Raw genomic sequence first — 10,482 nt, forward strand, 5'->3', positions numbered from 1 at the left:
TGCTAAGTTGTATTCATATCTCGATGGTCACCATTATTTCTAGATGCAAAAAAAGATTGTTATGTATTTTAATCCTTCCTTAACACTGGCAGTACAAGAATTCTAACAATCTTTTGGCAGGGAACAAGAGAAAAAGTCCATCATTGAGGTACTGATGGTACAATCTTAGATATATGTATTCAGTCTACCTCAGAGCTACATTAGACTGAAAGCTGATGCTCAAAGGATTGAACACTAAAGTGAAATCCAAGAACTGTGTGCTTCTGAAACAGGTCAACACAAAATGGTTCTGAAATGCTCCTTACGATCAGTCTCACCTTGTACTACTCAATCCCAGGCTACTGTGCTTCAATAGGGTCACACCTGAGCCACACAGATACTTTTTGACACTGAACTCAATCAATTGATTAGGACCATCACTGAGACTTTGAAAGCAATTCCCGCTTTGCTGCTATATTGTTTCAGGAGAATTGATCTAGGCTTTGGCATACAGGGCGTGATTACAAAATTGGAGGATGACACAAAAATCACAGAAGGTTTATGGCACAGGAGGAGGTTACTTGGCCCTTTGTGTCTGTGCCGGGAGACTTGGAAGTAGGGTAAACATGAGGTGTCAAAGGATATGATAATCTGCTGGAAAGGATGGAGAGCTGGCAGATGAAATTTAATGCAGAAATGTATAAAGTGATTCATTTTGGTAAGAACAATGAGGAGAGGCAATATCAAATAAAGGGTACAATTCTGAAGTTGATGCCGAACGGGGGGACCTGGATATATGTATACATAAATCATTGAAGTGTAAATTGAGAAAGCTGATAATAAGCCATGCAATCAATGGTTTATAGGTAGGGGCAGAGTACAAAAGCGAGGCAGTTATGATAAACATAAAACACTGGCTCAGCCTCAACTAGAGGATTGCTTTCAGTTCTGGGTCTTCCACTTTAGGACGTGATGTGAAGGAACTAGAGATGGTTCAAATGGTCCTAGGGATAAAAATCTTCAGTTACAAGGATAATTTGGAGAATCTGGGGCTGTTCTCCTTGGAAAAGAGAAGGTTGAGAGAAGAATTGATAGAAATGTTCATAATCATAAGGGATCTGAACACTGTGCTGTAAATACAGAGAAATTGGTGGAAGAATTACAAACCAGAAGATACTAATTTAAGATTTTTGGCAAAGGAGTGGCGTTGTTAGTTAAGGAGTACATCACAGCAGTGCAGAGGGAGGACAATATGGAGGAGTTAGGGATTGAGTCGCTGTCGGTGGAGTTGAGGAATAGGAAGGGAGCGATTACTGTGCTTGGGGTGTACTATAGGCCACCCAACAGCCCAAGGGCAGTGGAAGAAGGCATTTGTAAAGACATTTTAGATAGGTGCAGAAAGAATAGGGTGGTTGTAGTGGGTGACTTTAATCTTCCTGGAGTGGATTGGAAGGTGCCTAGAGCTGGGGGTACGGATGGGGAGGAATTTGTAAAATGTATGCTGGAAGGGTCCTTGGAGCAGTACGTAACTAGCTCGACTAGGGAGGGGGCTATACTGGATTTAGTTTTGGGTAATGAGCCGGGGAAGGTCGTTGAAGTTGCAGAAGGCGAACATGTGGCTAACAGTGACCACAAGTCTGTCTACTTTAGGATAAAAATGGAAAAGGATGAATGCCGTCCGAAGGGGAGGGTGCTGAACTGGGGGAAGGCGAGCTATAGCCAGATTAGAAAGGAGCTGAAGGACACTGATTAGGAGAGGTTGTTAGTGGGCAAGTCCACGGTTGGCAAGTGGGAGGCTTTCAAGGGCAAACTGAAAATGTTGCAGGAAAGATATGTGCCGGTAAAGAGGAAGGATGGGAAAGGCAGGGTTAGAGAGCTGTGGATTACAGGGGATATTGAGGACTTGGTCAGGAAGAAGAGAGCGGCATATGTTAGGTCTAAACAACTGGAAGTGGAGAGAGTGCTGGAGGAGTATAGAGAGAGCAGGAGGGAGCTTAAAAGGGGAGTTAGAAGGGTGAAAAGGGGGCATGAAATGGCTTTGGCTGATAGGATTAAGGAAAATCCAAAGGCATTTTACTCTTATATTAGGAACAAGAGGGTGGTTAGAGGGAAAATAGGTTGCCTTAGGGACAAAGGAGGGGAAAGATGCATTGAGTCTGAGGGAATGGGGGAGATCCTGAATGAATACTTTGCATCGGTATTCACAAAGGAGAGGGGCTTGGTGTCTTGCAATGTCTTGGAGGGAGCTGTAGATCAGTTGAAGGAAATAGCCATTACGAGGGAGGAAGTGTTAGGGTTTTTAGGTAGCATAAAAACTGATAAAGCTCCGGGGCCTGATGGCATTTATCCCAGGCTGCTTAGGGAGGTGAGAGATGAAACTACTGGGCCTCTGATGCAAATCTTTGTCTCTTCTTTGGACGCAGGTGAGGTCCCAGAGGACTGGAGGGTAGCTAATGTGGTACCGCTGTTTAAAAAGGGCAGTAGGGAGTAACTATGACTAATTGTTTCAAGGTGAGATCTCTCACTGAGAGCGATCGGTGATATTTGCCATTGTGATCGTTTTGGCATACTTTTGGCAATCAGAGCGTTGGTCCTGCCTCCCCGGGGTCCCCTGGTAACCTTGGCACTTTAGGACCAAGGGCTAAATGACCACTGTGAGAAAAACTACGTGCAGTTGTGATCTGGCGAGATCAGCAAAAAAATGAGTGTGTTGTCTAGAAGGCATGTGACTGGATGGGTTGCGAACCGGACAAACAACAACCCCGCAGACGAGTTCATAACTGCTCTCTGTGAAAAGTTAAAAAAGCTAGGTTACACAGTACCTAACTCAAAAGAGTTAGTAACAAGATCAGTCTCAACCCAGACGGAAGAGATGATCTTGAGACAAAACCAAACTGCTGGGCACTATTGGGTGATAGACTCGGGTCCTAGGCCAGAGGAACTTGTCGTCCCAATATGTGCAGATGAAAAGGCCGTTGTAGTTGAGCCGGCTTGGACTGCCCATCCAGCCGAGGAGGTGGAGATAACTACTTGTACCTTCTACAACAAAGCCTACCAAACCCTAATGAAGGGAACGGGAACTATGGCTAACACCGCCAATACCGCAAGCAATGGAGGTACCCAGGATGAAGGTACCTTCATTGAGACAATAATAATCGAACCAACACAAGACCGCTCAGAGGTTAAGGAGGTGGTGATCCACTATCCCACTGATGTGTGGTATTGCAAGCCCTGTAATACCATATTCCCCACGGTTGGTGCATTTAGAGACCACCTCAAAACAGTGCATAAGACCAAGAACATTAATGTCAAATGTTCTCGATGCGGTAAGTCTGGTGAGTTCCACTCTATTGCCTGCCACTACCCGAAATGTCAGGGTGAGGGTCGATCCTTGACAGTCGGGCAATATCAATGCAGTGCATGTGAATTGGCCTTCACATCAGAGAGTGGACTCAGCCAACACGAAAGACACCGTCATCCAGTTCTTTGCAATGAGAAATGCGCGAAGAAAGCACTGCCCAAAACCACAACCAAACGGGTTAAAAACAAGAGCGTATGGTCCGAGGAGGAGGAATCACTCCTCGAAGAGCTTGAAAAGAGATTTGCCAGGGCCCGGTTTATAAATAAAAAGATTGGCAGTATTCTAACATCTACAACTGCCAAGCAAATCTCAGACAAGCGCAGGCTGCTTGCAATGGCATGCAAAACTTTAAACACTGCAGCACGGGCAGATGTTGAAGTACATCCGGATTCCGAGCAAGAACAGGAACCGGAAGAGGCAGATGTCTGGAACCCAGCTCAGCACGTAAGTATCGCTGGTAAACCTCCGGCTCGAGTCTCTAAGCACAGGGACGTGGATGAACACCTGATCCAGGCGGAGGAGCTCCTGAGTGCGAGGAACAATTCCGACAAACATGCCTTAGCAGTGGGTACAGTCGAGAGCATCACTGACCTTCTGATGGGCGGTGAGACAAACAGGCACAGAAAGATCGGTCCGATGGCTAAGGTACCGGAAAAAGACAGCCGGAAGGTAAGGCACGAGGTCAACAGCGGAGCCAGAAAGAGATGGGCAAAACAAAAATCCGTTTTTAGAGCAACTCAACTGCTCTATAAGAATAACAGGCGCCAGCTGGCCCGACAGATCATGGGCACGCCTTCACAAATCACCTGTCCATTATCCATAACCGAACTGGAGGCAAGCTTTCGGGAGAAACTCTCCAATCAGAACAACAAGGCAAATATAAGCAAATTCACAGCATACAGCGGGAAAACGGATAACGGTGAGTTGATGAAGTCAATCACCACAGAAGAGGTTACCCAAGCCATCAAGGGTACTAAGGAGGCAAGTGCGCCTGGACCGGATGGTCAAAAGTTGGAAGACATCCGAGATGTACATGAGACATATGAGACCCGCATACCACGCCTCTTCACTCTGTGGTTGGCCTCGAGAACAATCCCGAACTGTATGAAACAGAGCCGGGCAGTCCTTATTCCTAAGTGCGAGGATAAGGAACGCCTGAAAAACATTGACAACTGGCGTCCAATTACGATCGGTCCAATGCTGCTTCGCCTCTTTACTAAGATCATGGCAAAGAGACTGAGCGAGACAGTCAAAATAAACCCACGGCAGAAAGGGTTTTTAGCAGCTACGCCCGGATGCAACGAGAACATCGCAGTGTTGCAAAACATCATGAAGGGAGCTAAGAGAAATCACAAGGACCTGGCCATTGTTTTTGTGGACCTGGCGAAAGTGTTCGACTCGGTGGGGCACAAACTGCTTATCAAGTCACTGCAAAGAACCAAACTGCCAAAGGCCTTTGTAGAGCTTATTCAGAACCTCTACACTGGCAACACAACGGTGGTCAAGGGCAACAAGTCCAAGACTGCACCAATAAACATTGAGAGGGGTGTCAAGCAGGGAGACCCGCTCTCTCCAATACTATTTAACATTGCAATGGATCCCTTGATATGTAGTCTCGAAGAGGCAAGATCTGGCGTCAGCATGACGCTAGATGGAGCAAGAGTCAACTGCTCAGCGCTCACTTTTGCTGATGACATTGCCCTTCTTAGCGATTCAAACGTCGGGATGACCCGTAACCTGAAGATTCTCCAGTCTTTTTGCGACTCGACTGGTCTGGCTGTCAACACCAGCAAGACCAAAGGCTTCCACTTTACCAGTAAGAGGAAGACCTTCATATACAATCAGTGCAAGAACTGGCAGATTCGGAAAGAAGATATTGCACACATCCCCCCAGGAGAGGCCGAGAAATACCTGGGAGCCCGTATCGATCCATGGGCTGGCGTAGAAGAAAGTGCGTGGGAAGAGAGACTGAAGGCCTGGATTTCCAGCTTACAGGCGGCAGCTCTTCAGCCGAGGCAACAAGTAGAGCTGCTTACAGTCCACGTCATCCCGAGACTATATTTTCATTTGATCTTGTCGGAAGCGTCTCAGAACACACTTATTAAACTGGACTAACTGATCAGTAATGCTGTCAAGCAGTTCCTGCACCTTCCACCCCATACAACAGATGGCATCCTCTATTCACGGGTTCGGAATGGAGGTTTGGGGATTCCCAAGCTGGAGATCCAAATACCATCTGCGGTGATCCGAAAATGGGAGTCGCTGTCTGCCTCCAATGACCAAGTCATTTGCGCCTCTTTCCAGTTCTGCGAAAAGAACATTGGCGAAAACATTGAAGAACTGCAGACTCTCAAGGCGTTGACGCCAGGGCAGCAATGACGAAACAGAGTTGAACATGGTCAGAGCCGCATTACCTATGCTCGATGCAGAGGAGGCAGGCCCCAAGAAACTAGTGAACAAGTATGCAGGGTGGAGGGAGTGGGAGTTCTGCAAGTGGAGGCAACTACCCTCTCAAGGTATCGGAACACACTATTACAGTAATGATAAAATCTCAAACAGTTGGACTAAAGCTGCATACCAGCTGAAATCACATCGCCTCATTAATAACATACTACTCAGATACAATCTATATCTGACAAGGGTGACCCTGTCAAGAGGGAATCCCTTCGCCACTAAATCCTGCCGAAGGTGTGAAGCAGGTTTAGAAACTTTGAGTCACATTTCTGGTCGGTGCCCGTTTGTAAAGAACTGCCAGATTAAGCGCCACAATAAGATCCTAGAACAGCTGCGCAACTATGTCGGAAAATACGGCTGGACATCCTACCTTGAACCACAAGTTATGGCCAAAGACGGTACCCTCTGGAAACCAGACATCGTCTTCAAGAGGGAGAAAGACTAACGGGTGGCAGCGGTAGATGTAACAGTTCGGTTTGAAGACAATTGCGGCAGCCTGGAGAAGGCGTGGCAGGAAAAGTGCCTAAAATACCAACACCTCGGACTGGAGGTTGAAAAACTGACTGGATGCCTGAATCCCCAATTCTTTGGATTTGTTGTTGGCACCCGGGGGGAAGTGGCTGGAAAAGAACAATAGCCTCATGTCCTTCCTGGGAATAAAGAGACTCCAATCATTCGCCCAACAAATTTCAAGGTTCACCTTGTCGCTAACGTTGAAGCTACTGGGGATCTTCAACGACAGGTGAGAGGCGACCGATACCATTGGACAAGCTGGCCACTTGTCAGACCACTGGGCTTATAGCCCGCCAGGAGGCCATATGAACTTATATGGTGGACTCTGATTCATTGTTTGTACTGTCTGTGTACTGTCTATTTGTATTTCATTGATGACACCTATTCCATCTCCAGGTGCCACAGTCCACCTTGTTGACCAACAAGGGGCGTGCACTTGGCAGGTCGTACTTGGATGGTTCTTGGGTGTTGATTCGAGAGGCGCCCAGTGCGTCACAGCCGTTAGTGGATGCTAATTCTGGACTGGTCAGTGGGCAACACGTCAGCTCAGTGGTTAGCTGAGCAGTGCTGGGCAGTAACAGAGATCCAGGATGGACCTCCAACCTGGGTTAATGTCTGTGGGAGTTTGCACATTCTCCCCGTGTTTGCGTGGGTTTTCCCTAGGCACTCTGGTTTCCTCCCACATCCCAAAAACGTGCTTGTTAGGCTGATTGGCGACAATAAATTGTCCTGTAATTGGATTCCCCTTAATTCGGCATAAATATAACCCTCTAAATTTCCACCCTCGTCATTATGAGGGTTCCAGTACACTCGGTACCAACAACCTGGCTCATCAGTAGGCCCCTATAAGATCTGGGATGACCATAGATAGCTAGTTATACCATCTCTAGCTTAAACAACAGCTCACGTTCCTCAATTAAGATAAGCGGGCCCTTGACTGTGGTTCCGCTAGAGGTAGTCAAAACCGTCGACGAGCGACGTAAAGACTCGAACAAGGCACTCATTGAGTGTATTAAAATAGGCCAGTGAGTTTGACATCGGTGGTAGGAAAATTGTTGGAAAAAATTCTTAGGGATAGGATGTATAAGCATTTGGAGCGTTGCAATCTGTTTAGGGATACGCAACATGGCTTTGTTCAGGGGAGGTCTTGCCTTACGAATCTGGTAGAATTTTTTGAGGAGGTGACAAAAACGGTTGACGATGGGCGAGCCGTTGATGTCATCTATATGGATTTCAGTAAGGCGTTTGGCAAAGTCCCTCACGGTAGGCTAGTAGAAAAGGTTAAGGCACATGGGGTACAGGGACAGGTATCTAGATGGATTGAAAACTGGCTAGGCAACAGGAGACAGAGAGTAGTAGTGGAAGGGTCCTTTGCTAGCTGGAGGTCTGTCACCAGTGATGTGCCGCAGGGCTCAGTACTGGGACCTCTTCTATTCGTAATATATATAAACGACTTGGAAGAGGGCGTATGTGGTGTGATCAGCAAGTTTGCAGATGACACCAAGATGGCAGGATTGGCAGATAGTGAGGAGGATTGTCAGGTGACACAGCAGGATATAGATAGGCTGGTATACTGGCAGATAGATGGCAGATGGAATTTAATCCTGACAAATGCGAGGTGATGCATTTTGGAAGGAATAATGCAGGGAGGAGTTACATGATAAAAGGTAGACCAATTAAGAGTATAGAAATGCAGAGGGACCTGGGAGTGCAAGTGCACAAGTCTCTGAAAGTGGCAACCCAGGTGGAGAAGGTTGCGAAGAAAGCTTATGGAATGCTAGCCTTTATAGGAAGGGGTATAGAGTATAAGAGCTGGCATCTAATGCTTCAGTTGTACAGAACATTGGTTAGACCATATTTGGAGTACTGCGTCCAGTTCTGGTCACCTTACTACCAGAAGGACGTGGAGACCCTGGAGAGAGTGCAGAGGAGGTTTACCAGGATGCTGTCTGGTATGGAAGGACTGGGTTATGAGGAAAGATTGGGTAAACTGGGGCTCTTCTCCTTAGAAAGACGGAGATTACGGGGGGATCTGATAGAGGTGTATAAAATAATGAAGGGTATAGATAGATTCAAGAGTGACAGGCTTTTTCCTAGATTGGAGACAAATATCACAAGGGGTCATGAGCTAAGGGTGAGGGGAGAGAAGTATAATTTGGATACTAGAGGGAGGTTTTTCACACAGAGGGTCGTGGGGGTATGGAATGCACTACCAAGTGAGGTGGTGGAGGCACGCTGGACTTGTTTAAGGTTTACTTAGATAGGCACATGAGTGAAACAGGGATGGAGGGTTATAGGAGACGGTTTTAAAAAGGGTCAGAGCCTCAGGACGATACTGGAAATGTAATGCTACATGTTAATGTTTTGTCTCTTTTAATCCGCAGGTGTGTCGGTCCACCTTGTTGTCTAACGAGGGGCATGCACACGGTGGGTCGTTGGTTGGCTGCTCTTGGATGTTTTGAGAGTGGCCTAGTACTTTGCATCATTATGTGTGCCTAAACCTGGACCAGCAGATGGGCACCACAACAGCTCAGTGACTATCACTGCTAGCTGTGCAGATACATGGATTTGAGCCAGTGTCTGTGGGAGTTTGTGCATTCTCCCTGTGGTTGCGTGGGTTTCCTGCGGGTGCTTCAGTTTCCTCCCACACCCCAAAGATGTGCTGTTAGGCTGATTGGTGTACCAAATTGTCCCTACACTATTCTCCCCTGAATCTGGTTACAATAGGGGTACGATTCACATACACACGGGGCAAGGTAGGTGTAGGAAAATGCTTTGTTAAGATGGCGGCGCGGGCTCGTTGGGCCGAAGGGCCTGTTTCCCATGCTGGGTTGTTCTTTATTCTTTGAACAAAACTGTTTTGGGCAGCAAGTGATTAGGACCTGGAATTTACTGTCTGATATCGTGGTAGAGGCAGATTTGATCATAGTTTTCAGAAGGGAATTGCATCATTATCTGAAGAGAAAGAACTTTCAGGGCTGTGGGGTAAAGGTAGGAATGTGGCACTAGATGAATTGTTCTTGCAGAGAGCAGGCACAGACATGATGGGCTGAATGGCCCCCTTCCATGCTGCAACCATTGTATGATTCTATAAAAATGGAGCTGGTAACTTTCCATCAAAAGGAGAATTGAAAACAACTGTCTGATATAAACCATTACCAAGAGGCTGCAGTCCACCTAGAGCTTGCTTCTGAACATGAGCCTCCTCCCACCCCTATTCATCTAACTCTATCAGCATAATCTTTAATTCCTTTTTCCTGCATATACTTATCTAGCTTTCTCTTCAATGCAGCCATGTTATTTGCCTCACTGACTCCATCTGGTAGTGAATTCCACAATCAAACTCTTCACTAAAGAAATTTTTACTGAGTTCACTTTTTGATTTATTAGCAACTACCTCATATTGATGCCTCCAGCTTTGGTACCCTGGAGAACTTGGCTCCTTAAGAAGAACTAAGCTGATATTGGAACCCTCTTGGAGATTCAGGCCATGTTCAAGGCTCGGGCTCACAAAAAGCATCTGTCTTTATATCTTGATAAAGGGAGTACCTGGCAGAAGGCCAGTATTCTGGCATGCTTACTGGCGATGGAAGAAGTTACCACGTTTCTTAGCAGATGAAGACAAGTGAATCCATATCTCTCTCTTAACATGTAACTCGCTAAGCTAACGCTTCCCTGATCCTGCAAACTCCAGTGGAGTCGAAGTTAGAGGTCACCAATATCACCAAAATTACACAAAGATTTTTGGCCCCTGAAAGAGAGTGATAGCATAGTATTATTATCACTAGGCTATTAATCCAGTAATTCAACAAATGTTCTGGGAACCATGGTTTGAATCCTGCTATGGCAGATAGTGGAATTTGAATTCAATAAAAAATATCTGGAATTAGGAATCCACTGATGACCATGAAACCATTGTTGATTGTTGGAAAAATCCATCTGATTCATTAATGTCCTTTAGGGAAAGAAATCTGCTATCCTTGCCTGCTACATGTGACTCCAGAGCCACAGCATGTGGTTGACTCTCAACTGTCCTTGGACAACTGGGGATGGGCAATAAATGCTGGCCAGCCAGAGACACCCATGTCCCATGAAAAAAAGAAGCACCAAGCTACCACTCACCTTCTGGAAAAGATAAATAAAATACGATGGAATATCATGACAGCAACACATTA

Source organism: Carcharhinus amblyrhynchos, chromosome 1 (assembly GCF_965287045.1).
Source record: "Carcharhinus amblyrhynchos chromosome 1, sCarAmb.v2.hapA, whole genome shotgun sequence".
Lineage (NCBI taxonomy): Eukaryota > Metazoa > Chordata > Chondrichthyes > Carcharhiniformes > Carcharhinidae > Carcharhinus > Carcharhinus amblyrhynchos.